This window comes from Amphiprion ocellaris, chromosome 17 (assembly GCF_022539595.1).
Source record: "Amphiprion ocellaris isolate individual 3 ecotype Okinawa chromosome 17, ASM2253959v1, whole genome shotgun sequence".
NCBI lineage: Eukaryota > Metazoa > Chordata > Actinopteri > Pomacentridae > Amphiprion > Amphiprion ocellaris.
In genome coordinates, this window is record NC_072782.1 from 20,254,093 (window position 1) to 20,266,855 (window position 12,763).

At 40.2% G+C, this 12,763-nt stretch overlaps 1 protein-coding gene across 4 annotated transcripts in view; it reads right to left on the bottom strand.

Moving 5' to 3' along the window:
* Nucleotides 1-12,763, bottom strand: part of LOC111565803 (membrane-associated phosphatidylinositol transfer protein 2) — a 189,019-nt gene that overhangs the window by 153,059 nt on the left and 23,197 nt on the right. For 3 of the 4 annotated variants that reach the window (XR_008604583.1, XR_008604582.1, XR_008604584.1), the window contains exons 13-18: nucleotides 12,289-12,504; nucleotides 11,475-11,522; nucleotides 11,318-11,382; nucleotides 5,057-5,158; nucleotides 1,452-1,685; nucleotides 1,204-1,367 (exon numbers count right to left, since the gene is read on the bottom strand). The gene's annotated coding sequence lies outside the window, so the exon portion shown is untranslated. The remainder of the gene's footprint in view (nucleotides 1-1,203; nucleotides 1,368-1,451; nucleotides 1,686-5,056; nucleotides 5,159-11,317; nucleotides 11,383-11,474; nucleotides 11,523-12,288; nucleotides 12,505-12,763) is intronic. The other variant, XR_008604585.1, reaches the window with a different exon arrangement.

Here is a 12,763-nt window from a genome sequence, read left to right on the forward strand (position 1 = left end):
TATGTGCAACTGTAGTCACTGGAACATCAAGCTGCTTGGAGATGGTCCCATAGCCTTTACCTTTAATATGCTTGTCTGTAATTTTCTTTCTAATCTCCTGAGACAACTCTCTGCTTCGCTTCCTCTGGTCCATGTTTAGTGTGGTACACACCATGTCACCAAGCAGCACAGTGACTACTTGTAATCCTATAAATAGGCCCACTGACTTTGATTACAAGTTTGTAGACACCTGTGATGCTAATTAGAGGACACACTTTGATTGAACATGTCCTTATGGTCACATTATTTTCAGTCTTTTCTAGTGGTACCATCATTTCTGTCCAGGTCTGTTTCATGAGTTTATTTTCTAAAATAATTCTGTTGAAACACGGTTCAAAAGCAATTTTCATTGGTTAATTTTCACAGAATTTTTATTTATTATTACTTTTGTCAGATTCAAATGATTTCTGTGACCATTGTGGGTTTTTCTTTCATTAACCGAGGGGTACCAACAGTTTTGTCCACATGTGTATACTTGCGACTTTCCTGGTAAAATTTGCTGTCATTGTGCTATATTATAGTAACTAAATGTCTTCAGGTTTTAGGGGGTCAGTTCGACATTAGAAGACATTTTAAGGCATAACTTTTAGCTTAGGGAAATTGTAATGGGCATTATTTACTATTTTTTGACATTCTGTAAATATTCTGACTTTCGATTAACCCAGAAAGTAATCAGAAGATGATAAAAACAGTTGTCAGTTACAACCTAGAAAGGATATTTTTTTTTAATATATTCTGACCTTTAAGTAATTTTACAACACTTATAATACTTAGTTTTGTTTATACTTTTGATACTGTGTCCTCAGTAATGCTAAGAAGCCTGTTGGGCTTTGCTACGATTGCTCTATGATGATCAGACTGTCAGCTACTACACAACACAGTCACACACACTATAAAACTGATTAAAGTCATTGTTCCCCTCTTTTCCTGCTGATGTAGGCATGTGTATTCTGCCTCTTTTAATGCTGTATTCTGACTGGCTTGTTTGCAGATGTGGGCTGTAGCAGTAGTCACACTGCCTGAAGTTTGCATCAGAGATGTACTGACAATCACAGATTTTCCTATTTCTCTCTCACAACCATCAGCTTACGCCTCAGACAGCCATAAATCACTCCGTGTACAGCTGCCTGAGTGAACGAATGTGTGTGGAACAGTTATTCTTACAGGGAGCCCGGCTCTCTGTGGCTCTGGTGTCCTCTAGCTCTATCAGGGCTCTCATCATGGGAGTCAGGGGACTGGGCCCATCTCTCCGACCGGCCTGGCCAACGCCCTGCTCCTGGTGTCTGGTCTGAGGCAGAGGCTGCTCACACTCGGGAGGAGATGCACACCTGCAGAACAATTTCAGGAATGAAACCACTGACAACTGCCAATGAATGTGTGTGGAAAAAATATCCACTACAATAAAAACCCACCTCCAGCTCCCACCAACTGAAGAGGCGTCCACAGAGCTTCCAGTTCCTGATGATTGATCATTTGATGGATATGATGACCTCTTGTGGACGCTTGTTCGGCTGGTTTGAGGGTATGGTGATTTTCTGCTGCTGCTCAGCTGGTCAGACAGAGGAAAGGGAGACCTTGTGCGGGTGACGTCAGGCTCTGCTTTGCGTTTAGTGGGTGACAGCAGCAGGTCCGGATGGTGAAAAAGACTGTGGACATGTTAAAAGGGATTACATTATATTGGGTGATAACATACACACATATAACTTTATATTTTTCATTCAAATTAAAGGCCTGTTTTGTTTTTTTATCTTGCTTTAAATTTGTTTTTTAATTAGGAGTAAAGCTATAACCATAGAATTTTAAAATGTTATCTTTTTTGCTTAAAGTATTTAATCTCTGGAGAGAATTTAATTCAATTAATTAAAAATAACAAATGGAAAATAAGTGACTGCATAAGTATTCACCCTCTTCAAGTCAGAATGTAGTAGATGCACTTTTTGTATGTATATATATTAGGGTGCATCATTTGCCCCTATGTTAGAATCTTAACTCATACCAGTCACCAAAATGTTCCTTTTGATAAACTCTTTAACATGGCAAAGTTTTAATTTTCTGTGACAATTCCTATGTGGGCATTGCCGAGCCCGAAAATACCAATTTTACGCTATTTTCGCATTTATTTTGCATTTTTTTAGTGCATACTGTTGAACCCTTGATTGACCATAATGCACTCATAAAGACCATAATTTTGCTCAGTGAAGTCAAAAACACAGCCACATTTTATTATCCAATATCTATGGTTCTACTTTGTTGGTAAATTTCCATGATTTTTTTTCTCCATTTTCACTTGAAAAAAAACTTAGTTTTGGCATCATCCTAAGAAGTAAGTTAAATACTTTTTGTTCTTTAGATTGTACTGTGAACAAAGCTTTAGATCATAGCTATAGTTTGAGCCAAGTAGCTTCAAATAAGCATGTATTTCCCTTACCAGTGTTCATGATCTTGCTACTAGCTGACACAAAATTGTTTTGCTTTAGGTAGTCTTAATGCTGGCTATTTCAGTCAATGTAACAGTCAAGAAACTGCCAAGTCCACTGCACTGAACCATCCTGGAGCTATCCACCGAGCAAGATGGATGAGCAAGATGTTGTATTGTTTGAAAATGTGCTTGCTCGAAAAGGCAATCCAATGTCTACCACCAGGCACTGTCACAACCAAGGCACAGATTCCGAAAATAAAACAGTTTTGCAACTTTGTGGCATTGATCTATTTCAAATGGTGGATCAACGCGTCCTCTACATTTGATGCCCCACACAATGACCTGACCCTCTGCCATGCTCTCATCAAGTATGAAGCTGTAGATAAGACTGTAGCCAAGAGTGCATTGAATGCTTTTCAGTGCCACTTGTGGTACCTCACAGCAGAGATGGTGCCGTTGTCCCTCTTCAGCAATCACGTGAGCCCAGAAGAGAAGCAATGCATGGCTCAGTGTCTTCTTGCTGCCAAGCCTGCTTCAAGCAATGAGGAAGAACTGTACCAAAGAAGCGGTGCCGGCTTTAGGAAGCCACAGTTCCCCAAAGTGACACATGAAACTACTCTGCATAGCCTAATAAGTTCAGACTCTTGGTTTTTATTTTCAAAGATCAAACAGGATCCCATCCCATTTTTGGAAGCCCCAGTCTGTGAGTGGACTCAGAATGAACTGTATCAAGAATGCCTCTCAGCCGTTTCAAGTATTACAGTCACAAACGATGCTGCAGAACGAGGTGTGAAGATTGGCCAGGATTTCCTGCAAGCTGCCAGATCTGAAAAATTCTACCAGGACTTATTACTGACTGTAGATCAAAACAGAAAAGAAAATCCAAAGTTACGCAAATAAGCACTAAGCAAGCATTAAATGTAAAAAAACAGCAAATTGAGTGGCATCCTAAAACCAAGTACATTGTTGTTGTTGTTTTGGTTTTCTCATTTTAAATGTATTTTTTGATTAGATAAATATGTCTGGCTTCAAGTTAACTCTCAGTTGTTATATCTTTAGTTGTAATTAATGCACTTAATGCGCAGCAGTTTTTGCGCATTAAACCCTCCGTTAACACAAAATATTGACATTTTCAAGCCTCCTAATGCCCACATAGCAAATGTCCTATCTAACCCAAATTTCAGTCAGATGTATAGTTTTTCAAAAGGAACAAAATGATACATGGTACAGGACAATCGGACAAGTTTAAAAATTTCATGGGGCAAACGATGCACCCTAATATATATATATATATATATATATATATATATATATATATATATATATATATATATATATATATATATATATATATATATATATATATATCCTTTATTTGATAGTTTTTAGTAGAGAAGCAGACAGGAAAGCAGGGAGAAGAATGATGGGAAGACCTGCAGCAAAGGGCCATGAGCTGGAATCGAACCCAGGCCACCACATTGGGGACTATAGCTCCAGCTCATGGGTCGCCCATTCATCCAGTTGTGCTATCTGAGCGCCCCATAAATGCACCTTTTGCCATAATTACAGCATTGAGCCTGTGTGAATAGATTTTACTCATACTTGCACATCTCGACTTCACAATTTTACCTATTCTTCTTTGCAAAAGTGCTGAAGTGGCATCAAGATGCACAGAGATCGAGAGTAAACAACCATTTACGAATCCAGCCACAAATTCTCAGTTGGATTGAGGTCTAAACTTGACTTGGCCATTCTGGAACACTCACCTTGTTGTCTATAAACCTTTTCCATATAGCTTTGGCTTTATGCTTCAGGTAACTGTCTTGCCGGAAAACAAATCTTCTCCCAAGTGGTAGTACTCTTCAGACTGCATCAGTTTGTCCTACAGGATTTCCCTATTCTTTGCTGGATTAATTTTACCCTCTACCTTTACAAGGCTTCCAGGGCCTGCTACACCATGAAGCTACCACCATGTTAGTCTGATGGCCAGAAAGCTCAATTATAGTCTCATAATACCAAAGCATCTTCTTCCAGTTGACTTCAGAGTCTATCGCATGGCTTCTGGTGAGCTCTAGTCCAGATTTATGATTTTTTTTTTCAGCAGAGGCATTCTTTTGCCACTCTCCCATAAAGCTTTGACGGGTAAAAAGACAGGCAACAGTTTCTCCCATCTCAGTTACTGAAGTTTGCAACTCCTTCAGAGGAGTCATAGCTGTCTTGGTGGCGTCCACCACTGGTCTCTTTCTTGTCGCTCAGTTTTTGAGGACCATCTTCTCTTATGCATGTTACACATTCTTTGTTATTTTATTGTTGTTGTCGGCGTTGTTTTAATCTTGAAATGTAAAGCAATTCGGTTTGCAAGTTTGTATGAAAGGTGCTATATAAATTAAGAATAATTTCAGTATTTAGTAGGTATCAGTTGTTATGAACCTTCCAATGTTGCACTGACATAATATTTGATGAAAATAGAACCTTAAATGATAAATTATTATAAGAAAGACAGGCTTTAGTACAATTAAAGCAATCATGTGTAGGTTCCATGTGGTATTAGAGGGTCCTTCAAATCATTCTGATGTCTGATGTGTTTGCTGTGCTTACCCAGCCCCTGAAGGTTGAGTGTTACTGTAGGAAGCATAACGGGCCCTGGCCTGGTTCTCATGCTCCAGCTGCTTCACCTGGGACTCCAGTTTGGAGATCACTCTGAGAGGTTCAAACACAGACACACAAGGTATATAAGCTAATTCAAGCTTAACCGTGAAATCGCACACCAATCGGGAAGTTTGAAAGGCCTGTTCTCTTTCTCAAAAACTGGTAAAATGGCACATGTATTCAATAGAGCCAGAAACTGTCACAACAGAAAGAATTGCCATGTTTTCAATGCGGTATATGATCATATAATGTGTAATGTACATTTCTATGAGGGGAGAAATAGCCCAAAATAAGCTCAATATTGTGATATTTAATCAAAATAATTCTTCTCTACAAGTCTCATTCAAAGTGGTACACAAGGTGTTAAAATGCCGAGTTTGTTTGTAGAGGTTGTAAAAATGTAAACAGGCCTAGTTAAAACTTGCATTTTTTTCCAGTACTGGGAACAAAAATGTTTTGTTTTGGGTTTTTTTCAGTTTTTGTAATGCAAATACTGAAAAACATTTAATGTTTGTTTTGTTTTTATGATTTATAGCACCATAACTTTGTTTTACTGCACAGAAGACATTTCTTAAAGTATTGGTAACACTTGTGGACACGATGAAATGTTTCACACGCTGATTCTTTTCAACTTTTGTTTCTTCTTTTATTGATTTATGCCAATATAACTGTCATACTGCACAGACAGTTTTAAGTTTCCTCGACTTCTAGCCATGATGGTGCTGTTTCCAAAGGGGTGCTGGGCTTTATATTGCAGTGAAAAATGGGTCTGCAATGAATAAAAACGTGAGCAAAAAAAACCTGGGTGATTTTCCATGATGCACAGCCACACCTCCAAGTGATACAGTACGCTTAGTGCCAAGGCTGACATCAATGTGTTTACCAGACTAGTGGTGACGCTGCTATTTGCTGATAAAACTTGCCAAAAATTTCGTTTTATTCATACATTTGTTTTTGTCTTGTTTTGTTATTTAGTTTTGTGCTTTTGGTTACCTATGGACATTTAAATACTTGATCCATTTTTTGTTTAAAACAAGTGCACTGCAGACTTGTACATGGAGACAATATAGAAAATAATAGTGTCAAATAAATGTTCCTTTAAGTTCAGCAGTTTTGTGTCTCATTTGTTCTTATTAAAATGTTGTGTTTTATCTGATGGGGTGAAATAAATATGACATTTGCATCATATACTAACTGACAGACGTCCTGCTCTCTGAATATCAGCCTTTGAAAAACCCATATCTGTGCACCACTAGATCATAGGATTAATCTACGTTGAAAAGAATTGTTAACCGCAAGTCAATTAATAGATAATAAGAACAGCATAAATTTTACCTGGAAAATCAGGAGGATGGATGCATGGAGTAGCCAATTAAAAAAAGCAAATAATCAATATTAGGCCTATATATTCTATATTGGTATCACTTTTTTTGAAGAGCCTTAAGTCAAGACAATCATGAGGAAACAATACCAAAGGACCCCCTCCTCTGAGACACTAGCCGTGTTTCTATTTTCAAATCATTTTAAATCTTTAAAAAATAAATAAGTTCATCATTTGGCTTGTAAACAAGTGGATTTTACAGAGAATGCTATATGACTAAAATGGCATTTTTTCTCATCAATTAGCCTCACTGAAAATCTTCCTCTCTTTAGAGGACATGACACAAAGCTGACCTCAATCTCAATATTTTTTTTCTTGCTGTGCAATGAATATTCTCTCAGTTGTCATCATCTGGCTCTAATTTGCACCTCTTGTTTTACTTTGATGGGCCTCAGTGACGTCTCTTGCAGGTTTTTGCACGCTGTATGTGACTCCATTAGAGCCTGAAGCTGCAAACGTTCGTGCATATCTTACTATAGTTTACACCATTTTCTATTTTGATGGTTGACTCGGTTTACGAATAAAAAACATTACAGGATTTACTGACATCCCCTGTGCATTCAATAAATTTACAGTTTGTTGAATTTGCTTGTGCATCATGTCAGCTTCTTTCTTAGTTTCCTGTGGTCTCATTACACACTTAGAGGTCTCTGGAGCTCTACATCTCTTCACTTCCTTGCCTGGCTGCATCCAGCTCATTTACATCAGTGCTAAAATCCTACTTAGACACATATATTGATGTTCTGCGAGCTGTATCAGCTATCTGTCCATGAATTCAGTGAACTGACTCAACAGACTTTATCAATGCAGAGTTAATGCGCTGCTTCCACTGGTGTCAATTTGCAGGCAGAGCTGAAACTGCAAGGAAAGTTGCTGCGTAGCGTCAGAGGCCGATGCTATCTACTTTCAACAGTGCAGGGAACATCATTAGGCTTTATTGATTAATCCTCTCTTCCCCGTGTGCCTACTGTCTACCACACTCCCCTGCAAGTCTTTAACTAAATTGCTGTAACCAGCCAGTGGCGATGTGACAGTGACGGTCTGGAGCTAATGACTACACTACAGCTATGAAACCAAACCTAGATGTAGGTTTTGTGTGGCGCAAGAGGATACATTCTCCTCAATATTTACAATTTACTAATTCTGAAAAACAAAAACAATGCAAGGGTGTTTTTTTCTTTTGCACTTGGTTCTTTTTATAAACTCAAAATATCATCATACAACCACTCAATCTATTGTGGAGCTAGATCCATACATATTCCATTACATTTTGAATCTGGTGCCTTAATTTTGACTCAGTGTATTGGAGAAAAATAACCATGATGTCATATCACTGCAATGAGCTGTCTTTGCAAATACAATGACTGAAAAACTGTACTGTTTACATGTAGTTTGTGGTTTGGAACTGTTTGTGCACAGCATTATTCCAAAACATTCCTTTTTGCAGACAGTTAGATGAGAAAATCAATACTACTCTGACTACTGTACTGTAAATATAGCTCCTTACATGAAAACAAATCAGATATAATATGTTAGTTAGTGGGCTAGCTGTTTCCCTGCTTTCTAATTTTTGTTCTAAGTAACACAAACAATTTCCTGTTCTCTCTAATTTTATATTTACCTGTACTCTTTTATAAAACTAACATTGAATTATTTAGTGACATTTTCAATTTGGCTAATCCTCCCATTAATCAATCTGGCTAGGCTGCTTCAGGTAGTATTTGACAATTAATTACTGATATTATTAGGACTATTATTAGGAGCCTCGGCGGAGTTATGTGCCGACTGGAGCTGGTTTGTCTGTTTGTCTGTCTGTTGACAACATTACTCAAAAACAGACTAATGGATTTAGCTGAAATTTTCAGGGAAGGTCAGAAATGACACAAGGACTAAGTGTTTAAGTAATTTTAGCCGTGATGCGGCTTATAGTCTGGATCCACGGATTTGTTAAAGATTCCCATATTACTGCAAGATAGCGGCACGGTATCATTGTTACTATGACTACAAGTCAACACTATGTCAGCTGCATGCTGACAATCACATGATTGCGATCCTACTACAAATCGACCGCAGCGGACCACGAATGGTTTTTTTTTCTTTTTTTTTGTCTGCATTTATTCTCATTGTTTAACTCCACAAAAGGGGTGTCAACATTATATGAGATTGATGCATATTTTAGTCTTGCAGCCAAATATTTTAATATTTAGTGCATGTGTGTGACCATCACCAGTCCTCCCTGAAAGCTAAGCAGATATTCTTTATTAGAATTCCCTATTATGAGCCAGGGAGGGCAGTGCTACACGTCAGTGATGTGCAGTGGAAACAAAGACTGGACAGGACGAAAAAGGAGCAACAGGGATAGGAACTAACAGGCGGTGCTATTACAATTAAAGAGTGTCAGGTGCTGTGTATTCCCGACTACTAACTGCCCATCAATAAAATCTTTTTTTTTAAAAAAACAACAAAAAAAAGAGAGATTCAATAAATAAATAAATAAACGGTATTGAACACCATAATTGTGGATGTCTTGACAGTGTAGAATAGAACAGGCGGGAAGAGGATACTCGTGAAAAAGAGAATGAGTTTAGTATAGAGACTCTGGAGAGAGTCTTAGCACATTCTGGCAGGTCCCATCATTCACTAACAATGGGACTCAACAGGGGCTGGCGAGACCTGATCAAACATGCAAGTGTGAAAGACCCCGAAGCCCAGAACAGCTATCACGGCACAGTAAGAGGCAGTCTGGTGTGGGTCCAGCCCATGAGGACAGAGCAGCGGGGAAGACAGGTACTAAGACCACCGGTACTGATGCAGAGGGCCCCCGGAGCCAGGAGGCAAGAGGCCAAGGAAGGCCCACACGAACCAACTGGCCCAGCCAGCACCACAACCCCCGGAAGCCGCAGCGCCAGAGCAGCCACCCTGCAGATGCCATAGCCCCACCATGGGCCAGCCGCACGCAGCACTCTGCCCCGGAGGGGGGACCAGGCCGCACCACAAGGAAGCAAGGGCCACGAGCCCCCATGCCCACCCCAGAGCCGGCACGTCCAGGATGTAGGGCACCCACCCCGCAGTGTCACCGAGACCCCGCCCATCCCACCACACCTCAGGACAGCACCAGGCCCGGACAGAAGCCCCCAGCCAGCAGAAACTGAACTCCAGTGGCGGCACACAGGCAAGGACCAAGGCCTGTGCCCAGATGAGCCAGAGCCATCCCCCCAGAGAGACCACCCGGCCCCCATGCCAAACACCCAGGCAGCGAAGGGCCCCAGACCCCCCCACAGGGGAGGGAGAGGGGCGAGGAGGAGCGGGCAGGCCAGAGAGGAGGGAGGAGGAGGGAAGCGGAGCGGGAAGGGACAGGGGAGCGACGGAAGGGCCGACCCACCCCAAACCCCAGGGCCAGCCAGGGCGCCCCAGAAGAGACCAGCCGCCGCCACCCCCGAGGCCCCGGGAGAGCGCACAGACCCAGCAGACCCAGGGCTCAAAGGGAGAGACACCGGAGACACCCACCCACAGGGAAAGAGGCCCCACAGAGCCAGAGAGCAAACCCCGGAGCAAAAGGGAAAGGACACCACCAGTGCATGCACACGGCCTTGAAGTCCATGGTGCCATCCTTCTTAAAAAGGTAGAGGGTTAATAAACTGAAATAAAGCAGAGAAAAGTCAGACCATACGCACAGACAGACTAAGTATCACAATTTTATGAGGGGAGTGGCATACTCTCACATACAAGCAGAGGCTATAGACTAATATTTATTGATTTAATAAATGGAGACCATTTTTCTTAAAAGGAGTCCAGTTGTTTTTTTCTGGTAGAAGATATTCTCTCAAGTGAAATGTGTTCTGTGAGGAGGTCCAGCCAATGTATGATGTTGAGGGCTTTCTTATCTTTCCAGTTAACTAAAATAGTTGTTTTGGCAATGGCGATAGCTGCAAGTGTGGGTTGGATATGAATGTCTGGTAGGGCTGTTTGCGTTAGATCGCCAATTAGGCAAACATTCGGGGAATGCGGAATCCCGTAGTCCAAAATATTGGAGAGTTTCTGTGTGATTGTTACCCAGAATTGATAGACGGGTGTACATAGCCAAAGAGCGTGAAAGTAAGTGTCAGTCATATTTTGGGTGCATTGAGTACATGTGTCTGAGCGCAAGAAGCCCATTTTATACAATTTATATTGCGTTATATGCGTTCTGTGAAGCACCTTAAATTGGATCAATTGTAAGTTGGTGTTTTAAAGATTTCATCCGCCAGAAATCATATAACGACTGAGCAGCCTTTGCGGAGTACTGTTCTCTGAGTGCTTTTTTTCTTATTGCTGGTACTCTTGTAGCTGCAATTATCTGCTATCTTTATTATGCATGGATTTGGTCTACACAGCAAAGGAAAACAGTAAAAAAAAAAAAAAAAAAAAAAAACATCACAACTTTAGAGTCTAAGTTAATGTCATGAAATGTCTAGTTTGAACAACAGTCCAGAAATCTAACTGATAGACCAAATGACTAACTAATTCAGATTAAGATGAGGGAGTGATGTCAATCTGCTGAGTAAATATATTGCAAAAAAATGGATTTCTTTGAGGGTTATTAGAAGCTATCAAGGCTAACACTGCCATTTATGACCTTTGTTTGGGACATTTTCATGCCATTGCATAATCAAATACTAGAAACAGGAAAATATTTCAGTGACTCTACACTGCACAAGGCTGATATTCACAAAATCTAATAAAAGATGTTTCATGATTTCCTTATAGTCAATAAGAACCTAAAGTGACATGAAGGCAAAAAGTTGAAAACCTGCCTGCTTGTGTTGTTACTTTAAAACCAATCCACTCACCGCTTCAACTCAGATATCTGATCATTGGCATCAAGAAGTTTGTTCTCTGCTGACACCAAGTTGTTCTGTAAATACAAAAGTGTAACAGCTGTATTAGGCCGAATGAAGACATGAAATACAGGTGATTGATTTTGTCAAAGCGTTGTATATAAATCACCTTCATTCCTTCATGCTCCTTCATCAGAGAGTCATATTCTCTAAGCAGCTGAGGAAACAAATACACATGGAGTTAACCATGAAGGCCAATGTTACTGTTGACAGACCGTTACCATCTTTTTCAATGTAAAACCTGCATAATGGAAAAAATATGTTATTATAGGTATCACAAGAACAAAATGCTAAGATACTTTAGTATACCAGCAACATGGGGAATCTACAAGTCTGCGCATGTGCCTTACTGTAAAAAAATACGTAAGGTGTGCCTTTGTTTTCTCAGACAGTTCACATAATTGAGCTTTGAGAATTGTCTAACAAAATCTAACACTGTTTGGTGGAATGTTTCAAAACAATGTGATCACATAATCAGCAGAGAAAACCCAACTTTACATTACACTCCAGAAATGTGAATGTTACTGTCAACTGTTGTGGTTTCACATTAAACATTTAATATGTGAAGCAGATCAGTCACATTTGGCTGATTCCAAACTACTTAATCGGGTAGAGTATCAGAGCAGGTACTGATCGGATTGATCTGACTGGTTCATCCCCAGATTGACAAAACTCTTACACACCTTCTCATCTTCAATAAAATAAAATCATATATTACTCAGTATCAAAATAGATGACTCCTGACTAGGGAAACAAATACTGTATATACTAAATATAATCTGTGGAGCACCTCAGTTTGTTAATAAACAAGCAAATAATGATACTAACAAGGTTCCAGTGAATAAGAGGAATTATGAGTTTAGAGACAGTATGATATTCTGGACATGATATCCTCATCTTATCATATTCCCTGTCAGACTCACATCCTGCAGCATCTTGTACTCTCTCTCTCTCCTGGCCTCCTTCTCGTCTGACTCCCTACAGGCCTTCTGTGCCGCCTCCTCCAGCTGCCGTACGCGGCTCTTCAAACGAGCTGCCAGAGCGTCCTTCTCTTTGCTCGAACGTTTGCTTTCTTCCAGTCGCTGCTGCAAGGATTTTACAGTGGCACCCGCTACAGCATAGCGCTCCGGCCACTCTGCCTAGTAACGGTAAGTCACATCAAAATGAAGCTTAATTGGTTACTGCATTCATATGATTAACATTTTAAAAAGGTGAGTTGAAGGAAGCACGCTTGATGAAGTGGTACTTTAAAAATATCTCCATGACAGACAGACAGACAGACAGACAGACAGACAGACAGACAGACAGACAGACAGACAGACAGACAGACAGAGAGAGAGAGACAGACAGACAGACAGACAGACAGATAGATAGATAGATATTTTATTAATTCCAAGG